General features: G+C 46.3%; 1 protein-coding gene across 1 annotated transcript in view; it reads right to left on the reverse strand.

Moving 5' to 3' along the window:
- The window catches only part of LOC126335078 (cysteine-rich protein 1-like), a 138,819-nt gene that overhangs the window by 63,227 nt on the left and 62,536 nt on the right, over positions 1-13,056 (reverse strand). The window lies entirely within an intron of this gene.

The raw sequence follows: 13,056 nt of genomic DNA on the forward strand, positions 1-13,056 counted from the left end.
CACCCGAATAGTGTAAGGCAAGGCGAATCACCGAAATCAAGCATGCGAATGGTGTGAGGCAAGGCGATTCACCGAAATCAAGCACGCGAATAGTGTGAGGCAAGGCGAATCACCGAAATAAAGCACGCGAGTGGTGTGAGGCAAGGCGATTCACCGAAATCAAGCACGCAAATGGTGTGAGGCAAGGCGATTCACCGAAATCAAGCACGTGAATAGTGTGAGGCAAGGCGAATCACCGAAATTAAGCACGCAAATGGTGTGAGGCAAGGGGATTGACTGATATCAAGCATCCTTATAGAAAAACAAAACTATTACATACACCTCGTCGTTCTTGGATCAATCCAAACGTAGTTTCTACCCAAACACTTGTACAACTAACCATATTGCACTGTGCATTCAAATTAGCGACACTAAAGTAAATTTCGAACATCAATATTAAACGTTAGAACACAAAAGTTTACACTTACGTCGTAAATGAAATGTAGAACCAAATGCATCTTTCGTAACTGGAAAAACAGGCACACTTAATATTCTCGATTACAATGGTTTGAGTGAAACGTACGTATTTTTTGGTGCAGAATCCGAATATTCAATAAAAATGTGGGGTCCCATTTGACCACCCGGATGAATGAAGCAGCTACCAACTGCGTCTCCTGGTTCATGCACCCGTGCTGAATGTTGTTCATTGGCGACGAAGGCTGGAATTTTCACGCCAAACTGAGTGGCGATAGGTGCCCTTTCCAGATGAATAGCTTTTTATGCTCCATTGGACACACGGCCGTTCAAAGCAAACATCCTGCAACAATCTTCAGAAGGGTCCAAATAGAAGAAGAAAGCCTTAAGCTCAGGAGAATGTTTTCGTCGCATTCCTCGGGCGATCTCGTCATACTGGAACTAACAATGAGCCAAGACAAGTATAAGTCTATTGTTGGGACCATGTCCACCCCTACATGCGGCGTGCTTTTCGTCGGTACGACGGCATCTACCAGCGCAACAATGCAACGTGTCAAACAGATCACTGTGTACGTGCGCGATTCGAAGATCGTCAGGGTGGTTTTACCGTACTCCTCTGGCCATCAACCTCCCCGGATGTAACTCAATCGAGAATCTGTGGGGCTCCCTCTATCGGGTTATTTGGGCCACAGATCCTGAACACAGAAACCTGGAACTGGAGTCGGGATGGCTCCACATTCCTGTCGGTACCTTCCAAAGCCTTCAGTTTCTTCCTGCACGTTTCTTCCTGCACGTCTTGCAGCGGTCCACGCTGCAGAAGGTGGTTATTCAGGCTTTTGGCAGGTGGTCACATTAATGTGAGTGGATAATGTACCTACTGCTACATCAATTAATACTACCATAAGGGGTCATTATAAAGTTTTATGCTCCATCGGACAGACTTCTGTTGAAAGCAAACACCTTAACAATCGTCGGAAGGGTCCAGGCCGAAGGAGGAACCTTAAGGTCTGGTTAATGTTTTCGTGGCAAAACGAAGTTAAATGATTAAGGTGTCGTTGCGCCAATCAAATACTATAGGGATTTTCCGGCATCCCAGCTCTCGCCCGAGAACCATTTCTAGAAACAAAAAAGTAAGTTTATTTCTTCGAGATGATAGTTAAAAACCTTATGACAACCTCTCGCACTAGGCATCCATCACATTCGAGCAAATATCAACTCTTTTGTCCGCCAGTTGATTGCTGACGTGGAAGGAAGCGTGTTGTGAGTCTGAGAGTACCAGACCGTCCGTTTACGTTAGCTTTTTCTGCTTATTTAAACTTCTTGTTATATTGACTGTGAGCAATAAAACTGCTCGAAAACGGCCTGGCAGCATCCTCTAAGTAATGAAGAAGTTGAAAAACTGTTATTAGAAAGTGATAATGACGATTCGGATGTAGATCATGATTTTATTCCCGAAGGTGATGACAACACAGAAAGCGAACTGAGCGACGAACAGCTGGACAGCGAAGATAACGTCGTTATTCCTGCGAGAAACGTGAGTGTGGTTGGTTCCGGTCCCTCTTCCAGTGAATCATCACCTTACTATTTGTCGAGAGATGGATGAACTAAATGGCACAAAAAGGTTCCCAACTAAAATGTACGTACCAGATCACACAATCTAAGACCAAGTGTTATGTAAGGTATGCAGTTTTCTGAAACTCGCACTCGCAACCCAATCATATAAAGTAGTCGGATGGACGATGAGAATCTTACCAGAGCTCACAACTGTTGACGGCATTTTGCGACAATTTCACATTTGTGTCATATATGCGAAAGAAATATAAATGTGTAATTTTACTGTCTTCAGTGCATACAAACAATAAAATCGAAGAAGAAACTGTTAATATGAAGAAGCCAGAAATTATTACATTCTACAATTCAAGAAAGAGTGGGGTGGACGTGGTTGATGCCATATGTTCAGAATATAACATTGGAAGGCAAACAAGACGCTGGCCATTGTGCATGTTTTATGGCATTTTGAACATTCCTGGTATAAATGCATTTGTGGTATACAAAGCAAACTTAGGACTGGATATTTCAAGAAGGATGTTTCTCAAGCAACTCGGTTTGGAACTCATAAAACCACACATGGCACAGAGAGCTAACCAGAAGAATCTCCGGAGCAACATTCGACAGCTGGCAGCACATCTATCTGGGATTACCATTGAGAAGTGCAGAAAATACGGATCAGTAATATGTATATCGTAACAAGAGAAACCATTTTTATTAGATTATGCTATGCACTAAAATGTATAATATTTTGTAATAGCGTGCTTGACAATGCTAATTCCATAACATGTGAGCACGTGAACTGACAAAAATAAAATAAAACTGTTTTAAATGTTTTAAATACTGAATACTCTTACTTTCAGATTTCAGGAGAAATAGAACGTTATTTTCAAAAGATTGTATGGAAAATTTAAATATTAATTAATCGTAAAAGAAGTACAGTAGCACTGCTGTTGAAAATTTAAGTCTTACTTATTCTGGTACGTAAATAAAACGGTGGGTCTATCAAACCCAGCCCGTCCGTTTGTGTTACTTGTTTTCGCCCGCCCGTTCTAGGGTTAAACACTAGTTCGTGTTGCACACGATTCATGTGTAACGGTTTGGCTTTGTGAGATCATTCAGTAGCGGAGCTTCAGATATGAGTGTCGCTAGGGTAAATACGGGAGCCGTGTCCAGACACCAGGCCGTGGTGAAGAACGTCGAGCTCGCGGCTGGCAGCTGCACAAAACAACGCGCATCTGGTCCGACACGGCACACGCCCGGACAGCGGCTCTCATTAGCGGGGGACGGCTAATGGCTGCCTCACTCACATGGCCGCCTGCATTCACTCCGCAGCAAGGCGTAACAGGTGTGCGCGCCTCGCCGGGGCAAACATTGTTACGCGGACCGGTAATGACATTGTTGTACCCGAGGACGTCGCATGTTAACGTTTAAAGCTGTGCACGTCACTGTGCGCGAACTTTCTCCAGAGGATGCGCAAAAACCGATGTCGCAGTCATCAGCCAGAAAACTGGAGCGATGCAGGTCCGTAGCAGTCTATTCTGTGCAAGTTCTGCATAAATACTGCCACCAACAACCATTAAACACCGCGACCTACAACCATTTGAACCCACGTACTACCCTCAGGTCTTGGTCTCCTCTTACAATTTTCACCACCCATATTTGACTCCATTATCAAACTAACGATTATACATACTGGCCATTAAAATTGCTACACCAAGAAGAAATGCAGATGATAAACTGGTATTCATTGGACAAATATACTATACTAGGACTGACATGTCATTACATTAACACGCAATTTGGGTGCATAGATCCTGACGCAATTTGGGTGCATAGATCCTGACGCAAGTTGGGTACATATATCCTGAGAAACCAGTACCCAGAACAACCACCTCTGGCCGTAATAACGGCCTTGATACGCCTGGGCATTCAGTCAGACAGAGTTTGTGTGCGTGTACAGGTACAGCTGCCCATGCAGCTTCAACACGATACCACAGTTCATCAAGAGTAGTGACTGGCGTACTGTTACGAGCCAGTAGCTCGGCCACCATTGACCAGATATTTTCAATTGGTGAGAGATCTGGAGAATGTGCTGGCCAGGGCAGCAGTCGAAAATTTTCTGTATCCAGAAAGGCCCGAACAGGACCTGCAACATGCGATAGTACATTATATAACGTAGGGTTTCGCAGGGATCGAATGAAGGGTAGAGCCACCGGTCGTAACACATCTGAAATGCCACGCCATGTGGATAAGATGCCTGTCATCTCGACTGCTAGTAATACGAGGATCCAGCACGGCGTTCCGTATTACCCTCCTGAACCCACCGATTCCATATTCTGCTAACAGTCATTGGATCTCGACCAACGCGAGCACTAATGTCGCGATACGATAAACGGCAATCGCGATAGGCTACAATCCGACCTTTATCAAAGTCGGAAACGTGATGGTAAGCAATTCTCCTCCTTACACGAGGCATCACAACATTTCACCAGGCAACGCCGGTCAACTGCTGTTTGTGTATGAGAAATCGGTTGGAAACTTTCTTTATGTCAGCACGTTTCAGATGTCGCCATCGGCGCCAGCCTTGTGTGAATGCTCTGAAAAGCATTCATTTGCATATCACAGCATCTTCTTCCTGTCGGTTGAATTTCGCGTCTGTAGCACGTCAACTCCGTGGTGTAGCAATTTTAATAGCCAGTAGTGTATGAGGGATGTTCGGAAAGTAAGGTCCGATCGGTCGCGAATTACAACCACAGTGAAAATCAAAAATTTTTTATTCGCAACAGTTAGCAACCCCTTCCAGCTACCTCTCTAAACAGTCGCCGCTCCGACTTTGAGATACACTCCTGGAAATTGAAATAAGAACACCGTGAATTCATTGTCCCAAGAAGGAGAAACTTTATTGACACATTCCTGGGGTCACATACATCACATGATCACACTGACAGAACCACAGGCACATAGACACAGGCAACAGAGCATGCACAATGTCGGCACTAGTACAGTGTATATCCACCTTTCGCAGCAATGCAGGCTGCTATTCTCCCATGGAGACGATCGTAGAGATGCTGGATGTAGTCCTGTGGAACGGCTTGCCATGCCATTTCCAACTGGCGCCTCAGTTGGACCAGCGTTCGTGCTGGACGTGCAGACCGCGTGAGACGACGCTTCATCCACTCCCAAACATGCTCAATGGGGGACAGATCCGGAGATCTTGCTGGCCAGGGTAGTTGACTTACACCTTCTAGAGCACGTTGGGTGGCACGGGATACATGCGGACGTGCATTGTCCTGTTGGAACAGCAAGTTCCCTTGCCGGTCTAGGAATGGTAGAACGATGGGTTCGATGACGGTTTGGATGTACCGTGCACTATTCAGTGTCCCCTCGACGATCACCAGAGGTGTACGGCCAGTGTAGGAGATCGCTCCCCACACCATGATGCCGGGTGTTGGCCCTGTGTGCCTCGGTCGTATGCACTCCTGATTGTGGCGCTCACCTCCACGGCGCCAAACACGCATACGACCGTCATTGGCACCAAGGCAGAAGCGACTCTCATCGCTGAAGACGACACGTCTCCATTCGTCCCTCCATTCACGCCTGTCGCGACACCACTGGAGGCGGGCTGCACGATGTTGGGGCGTGAGCGGAAGACGGCCTAACGGTGTGCGGGACCGTAGCCCAGCTTCATGGAGACGGTTGCGAATGGTCCTCGCCGATACCCCAGGAGCAACAATGTCCCTAATTTGCTGGGAAGTGGCGGTGCGGTCCCCTACGGCACTGCGTAGGATCCTACGGTCTTGGCGTGCATCCGTGCGTCGCTGCGGTCCGGTCCCAGGTCGACGGGCACGTGCAACTTCCGCCGACCACTGGCGACAACATCGATGTACTGTGGAGACCTCACGCCCCACGTGTTGAGCAATTCGGCGGTACGTCCACCCGGCCTCCCGCATGCCCACTATACGCCCTCGCTCAAAGTCCGTCAACTGCACATACGGTTCACGTCCACGCTGTCGCGGCATGCTATCAGTGTTAAAGACTGCGATGGAGCTCCGTATGCCACGGCAAACTGGCTGACACTGACGGCGGCGGTGCACAAATGCTGCGCAGCTAGCGCCATTCGACGGCCAACACCGCGGTTCCTGGTGTGTCCGCTGTGCCGTGCGTGTGATCATTGCTTGTACAGCCCTCTCGCAGTGTCCGGAGCAAGTATGGTGGGTCTGACACACCGGTGTCAATGTGTTCTTTTTTCCATTTCCAGGAGTGTATGTCGTGGCGTTGTACAGACTTCCCAGTACCGTCGTCTCAGAAAGCAGCCGCCTGTCCTTTCCACCAATTCTCTACGCTGGTCTGCCTTTCATTGTTTGTGCCAAAATGTTGTCTTCGTAGCCAACGGGTCATATGAGCAGAGATGAAAACCGGAGGGTGCCTATTAAGGGCTCTATCGTGGGCGATCAAGCACTTCCCATCGAAAAGGCCGCACGGGCTTCTTCATTGCCCTTGCAGAATGCGGCTGAAAATTGTTTCGATGAAAGAAACGCATGACATTTATGGTATGTGGGCAGCATATGTTCGGGCGAAATCTCTCGTCAGATCCACGTATTTGGCGGGAGACACGGTTGTTTTAGGCATTTCTTCGTGATCACTTTGCGCTCTGAGCCAAAAAGAACGACTTGAACCGATAGACAGGCACACTAAAGACACTGCCCAACACATCTGTGCAAAGTTCCATCGAATTTTCACAACGGTTTCCATTTCGCTCCTAAGCAGACCTTGCTTTCCGAATACGCCTCGTATAATGCCTTAGAATGTCTCCTGTCAACCTATGCCTTCATTAAGTCGGCTTGTACCATAATTTTCATTTCTTCCTGATCCATATTTACCACTACAAATATAAGATGTTTCAAAATTGGGTTCCATTCCACGCTCGGTGCCTGGTACAACAACCACTGACGAATTTCTTGGAATAAGACGGTCTTTGTTGCAAATTATTTTAGTCATTTATTGGCAGTGACGCGTTTCGCCCTTGTGGGGCACCTTCAGATTACTCGAGGGGTGGAAAATAAGAGCGTGACACATAGAAACATTAAAAACTGGAGGATAGGGATAATGTGAAGCAAAATTCTAGTCTATGTAGCCGTCTCTACAACTAACAATAAATGTGAACTTAAGCATGAAGCAATGTGGTGAGCCAGCACCCGCTTTATAGTGCAGTATATGGCATTAAGATGAAAACATTGTCCTGTCGTTATTAGGCGATCGTCCTATTGTTATTAGGCAAATAAAAGCATAAGGGGCATGAAACCAGAAATAAAACTCCAAAGTGTAACTACAATATCTTCTGGAAAGAGGATATATGGAAAAACAAGAAAAATATTTAAAAGAGCTTACGTAATAAGGGGTCAACAGCGTAGTGTACACAGAATGGAGAGTTGTGTAGAGCTACGAAATGTAAACATAATGCGGTCGAGAACACAAGATACGTCGGACCGCGCTGCCGGCCACACAAACACGGAGTCGTAAGACAACACTGTAGAACCGTTTTTCTTCAAGTAAGTTTGTTAACCAAAGCCGTCTAGCTTTCGTTTATGAATTTGATTGTGCCTTCACGCTTACGTACATCTGCGGTATTTGACGCTTCTGCATTGTGGATAATTTAACACGGTTGTGAGTTGACTGCAAAACTGTGTTTAGCGTGCAGTCAAGTTCAATTTTCTTATCTTCTACCAAAAAGGTGGAATATCAGGGCACGTGTCACAAGGTCGTGTCGGATACTACACTGTTAGTGAAATTTGGTTTTAATTTACTGATACATTTTCACCATTGCTCACTCGTTTTTTCCTTACTTGGAAAGTTGACCGGAAGTATAACTGTAAAGTGAATGGTCTTATCTCAGTACTTGTTATCAGTTGGGAGTCATCCCTTAAATATTTCTTCTACATGTTATCATCCCCAACTTCTCGTATAGTGTAGGCCTTTGCCTCAAATTATTTACTTTTGCTCACATGGATTACTGCAATCAGTGGGATCTCACTTGGTGGATTGTACTTGCAACATTTTTCATTGCCTACTGTTCTTATAGTGTTTTGTAACTATGGCTCGTTGTATGCACTGAGTCGGGGGTCAAGTTCCTTTTTTTGTTGGTTTTGTCAGTATGTTAAGGCGGAACGACAAACTGAGGCGACAAAAGTCATGGAATAGCAATATGCATAGATGCAGATTTCGGTAGTATCGCGTACACAAGGTATAAGAGGACAGCGCATCGACAGTGCTGTCATTTGTACACAGGTGATTCATGTGAAAACGTATCCGCCGTGAATATGGCCACATGACGTGGAACTGCAGGTGGCACAAGATTCGAAAATCTTACGGGAAATCAGTGACCTTCACTTAACGACCGAGAGCAGCGGAGTTTGGGTACAGTCGTCAGTGCTAACAGCCAAGCGACACTGCATGAAATAACCGCAGAAATCTATGTGGGACATATGATGAACGTATACTTTAGGACAGCGTGACGAAATATGGCGCTGATAGGCTATGGCAGCAGACGACCGAGGCGATTGCCTTTGCTAATAGCACGATATATATGGGTTGGAACCTAGACGACTGTGAAAACCTTCGCCCGTTTAGACGAGTCCCGATTTCGGCTGGTAAATGCTGATTGTAGGGTTCGAGTGTGGCGGAGACACCAAGCTATCAACAACGCAGAGTGCAAGCTCGTGGTGGCTCTATAATGGTGTGGGCTGAGTTTACACCAAATTGACTGGCTTCTGTGGCCCAACTGAACCGATCAATGACTGGAAATGGTTAATGTTTGGTTTCTTAGGGCCATCTGCAGCCATTCGTGGACTTCATGTTCCCTGACATGTCACGGGGCCACAGTTGTTTGTGAGTGGTTTGAAGAAGATTTTGAACAACTCGAGGGAATGATTTGGTCATCCAGATCGCGCGACACGAACACTTAATACATGTATGGGACATAAATGGCAGACCAGTTAAATGCACAAAACCCTGCACCGGCAACACCTTCGCAATTGCAGAGGCAGGATGTCTCAATATTTTTTAAGGCGACTTCCAACGAGTTGTTGAGCTGCTGCAGCCGTACCAAAGAAGAAAATATATCGGTATATAATTTGCCTTGAACTTCCACTTAACCTTTAAGAATAAATGTCACATATTATTACCCGGCGCGTTACCGTTCCCCGTTCCTCATTACCTACCCTGCTTCGGTTTAAAGATTGTCTTTCCATTCAGACGCAGCCACTAGAAATCTCACTCGTAGAACGTTCACATGTTTGCCTCGTTCTGCCCAGCTTCCGCATCAGGACCTCAGGCGGACGTAGAGGTGCTCGGACGTGTTTCGGCAGATGCGCCCCTCATCAGGTAGCTCATCAGGTGCGGAACACACACACACACACACACACACACACACACACACACACACACACCTGCCCACGCGTGTGCCGCGCCGGGCCAGCTAATCAGCGCGTCTTGGCGCCGTTCTCCGCGGGTTCGCGTTACTTCCGCACCGCGGCGCCACCGCCCCTCCTTTATTAGCGGCCGCGAACAATGGCGCCTTTCTGCGGCGCCTTCTGCGTCTTTATCTTGGTGCGCCGCACCGGAACCGCCTGCGTCCATTGTTGAACCACCGCCCTGGGTGCGTGAGTGCGTACACCGCCGGAGCCGCAGAGGAGCGAAAATACCGCATGCCTTCTCCAATAACGCCCGGCCGAAACGTATACGTCTGCTTACAATAACACTTTCCGCGAGGATTGAAACGAGTTCACGTTTCTAACGTTTGCATTACTTAATACGAATATTACAAGAATAAATAATGCTCCACATTTTTTTCTTAGAATGTATTTATTCTTATGAGTTAGACTTTAGGGACAAACTACATCTATGTATATGCTCAGCAAGACATTGTAGTTGCAAGCAGTGGGTACCCTTTACCACTACTAGCCATTTCTTTCCTTTTCCACTCGGAGTAGAGCGTGGGAAAAACGACTGTGTAGGCTATATGACTCTGTATAAACCCCAATTTCTCGTATCTCATCTTCCTAGTTTTTACGCGAAACGTTTGTTGGCAGCACTAGAAACGTTCTGCAGCCAGGTTCAAATGCCAGTTCTCTAAATTTTCTCTACAGTGTTCCTCGAAAAGAATGTCGCCTTTCCTCAAGGGATTTCCATTTGAGTTCCCGAAGCATCTCTGTAACACTTGCGTGTTGTTCGAAGCCACCAGTAACAAATCTAGTAGCCCATCTCTGGAACTGCTTCGTTATCTTCCTTTAAACCGACCTAGCATGGATCCCAAACACTGGAGCAGTACTCAAGAATATGTCACACTAGCATTATATGTGGCCTCCAGTACAGATGAACCACACTTTCCCAAATTTCTCCCAATAAACTGAAGTCGATCATTCGCCTTCCGTACCACAATTCTCACATGCTCGTCCCATTTCATGTCGCCTAGCAACGTTACGTCCATATATTTAAACGACGTGACTGTATCAAGCAGGGCGTAATACTAATGCTGTATCCGAACATTACAGGTTTGTTTTTCTTATTCATCTGTACCAACCTAATTTTTTCTACATTTAGAACTAGCTACCATTCATCACACCAACCAGAACAATATTACTCAGCATTTCTTTTACATGTAGTGTCTTTCTACCCTATCACGTTCTATAGTCTTACGCCAGCGTTGTGTGGAGATCACATATTCCTTGTTAGCCTTGCACATTTTCGCTGAATGAATTATGTTCTCACCATCTTCAGACTGTGTCCCTCACAGAGAACCTGTAAATGGCTCAATCAGACAGGAGTACGAGGGCGCCAGGTGTGGCCTGTAGGGGGATGAGGCAGCAATGTCCGACCCAATTTTGCGATGTTTTCCCAGATATTGTGTGTGTGTGTGTGTGTGTGTGTGTGTGTGTGTGTGTGTGTGTGTGTGTGTATGTGTGCGTGTGTTGTGTGGACGTGCAGTGCCCTCTTGGATCGAGAGTTCCTTTGGATTATTGTCAGATCGAATACGTCGGAAGCGGTTTTTGAGCTAGTTCTCAGGCTTCACACTTGCCTCTCAATGGTCGACCCTTTTGGCAACACTTCCACGAAAATGACAACATCATTACCCCCAAAAGACTACCGACATGCCTTTGTCAGCAGAGGGAGCTGACCAATTTTTTTTTTTTTTTTTTTTTTTTTTTTTTTTTTTTTTTTTTTTTTTTTGGGGGGGGGGGGGGGGAGATGTGCCTCTGACAAGACGTCCTAACATTACCGACAATGGCGTTCACTTTCTGCACTGCCTGTTGCTTTAACCACTGCCCAACAGAACTCCTTCTACTGCATCATTATCATATACTGCACACCAAGATTTTTGAATGTTCACCACAGTAACTTTTTCCGTGCCCAAGAATTCAACTACAGCGCGTTGCTTCTAACAAGTGCCTTCGAGGCCCACGAGAAAGACAGGCCGCGGCGCGTACCTCACGAAGGTTTTCCTAAACTCGCTCGCTCGCTCAGCTAAGTGAGTTTCTAAACCTGTTAACTCGCAGCTGGGCGTGTAAGTACTAACGAGAATTGCATCTTCCATTGGAATCTGCTATTATGAAGTCTTACTGATTAACAGTACTACAGCCGGCCGTTGTGACCGAGCGGTTCTAGGCGCTTCAGTCCGGAACCGCAATGCTGCTACGGTCGCCGGTTCGAATCCTGCCTCGGGCATGGATGTGTGTGGTGTCCTTAGGTTGGTTAGGTTCAAGTAGTTGTAAGTCTAGGGGACCTCAATTGTTAAGTCCCATAGTGCTTAGAGCCATTTGAATTTGAACAGTACTACAGCAAAATTTAATTTAAGCTCAATACTCCATATAAAAGGTATAACGGCCTGTTTATAGCATTTAATCGCTTCTGCTTAACAGTACTCATTACATGATGGTAGGTAGTGGTGCGTGATAATCATTTTAGCATGATTTTATTTTATTGTACGCCAGTACTGCCGTAACAGATTATAAGTAGGCCCATGGACTCCCATCACTATAGGACTAATAGCAGTAAGATTCCATAATAGCGGATTCCAGTAGAAGATCCAGTTTTCGTTTGTAAGGACACGCCTAGTTACGAGTTAACAGGTGTAGAAACGTAGTTGTCTGCTGATTTGAGTAGGCCTACCTTCGTGACATATGCGCCCCGGTCTGTCTTCCTCGTAGGCCTCGGAGTGTCTTGCAGACGTAATCTGATGGTTCGCTAAGGCTCTGCCATCTGCCGGAAGCATTCGAAACGTGGCACACGTATAGAAGAAACGTCAAAACTGAAACATCTAGTAGAGCTTTTTGTATATACACTATGATTCTGTGATGATATTACGGACTTCCAAGGATGATGGAGGCTGGTAAATGTATCAACCGGGAAAAACGGCCGTCCGGTGTGGCCGTGCGGTTCTAGGCGTTTCAGTCTGTAACCGCGTGACCGCTACGGCCGCAGGTTCGAATCCTGCCTCGGGCATGGATGTGTGTGATGTCCTTAGGTTAGTTAGGTTTAATCAGTTCTAAGTTCAAGGGGACTGATGACCTCAGAAGTTAAGTCGCATAGTGCTCAGAGCCATTTGAACCATTTTTTTAGCATTCGTAGCACCCATCTTGCGCACACCTTCCGGTAGTTCAATGTTTCAATGTTTCTGTTAAAATTCTGTGAGCAGTGCATTTTTTGTTGTTGAAATAACGGACCCTGGACCGGAAACGACCGAGTCGAAAGTTATAGACGACAGTCTGTCTGGTACCTCTGACAGTGGGATACATGTGCCGGTACTGTTCTACTGTTCACTTGCTGAGACTGTAGGGTAGGCAACTTTCGGAGGTAGTACGAGGGGCCTTCGATACGTAATGCAATACTTTTTTTCTCAGCCAGTTTAGGTAGAGAAGATGCAAAGTTTGTTGTGGGACAAAGTGAAATATGCAACCCCTATAGTTTCAGGAAGTTCCGATACGCGGCAGCACTGCAGGTAGTCTTCAAAACGACGCCTGTAACGGAGTTGCTCTCCAAGAAGAGAGAGCTTTCAGT

The sequence above is a fragment of the Schistocerca gregaria genome, chromosome 2, assembly GCF_023897955.1.
Source record: "Schistocerca gregaria isolate iqSchGreg1 chromosome 2, iqSchGreg1.2, whole genome shotgun sequence".
Lineage (NCBI taxonomy): Eukaryota > Metazoa > Arthropoda > Insecta > Orthoptera > Acrididae > Schistocerca > Schistocerca gregaria.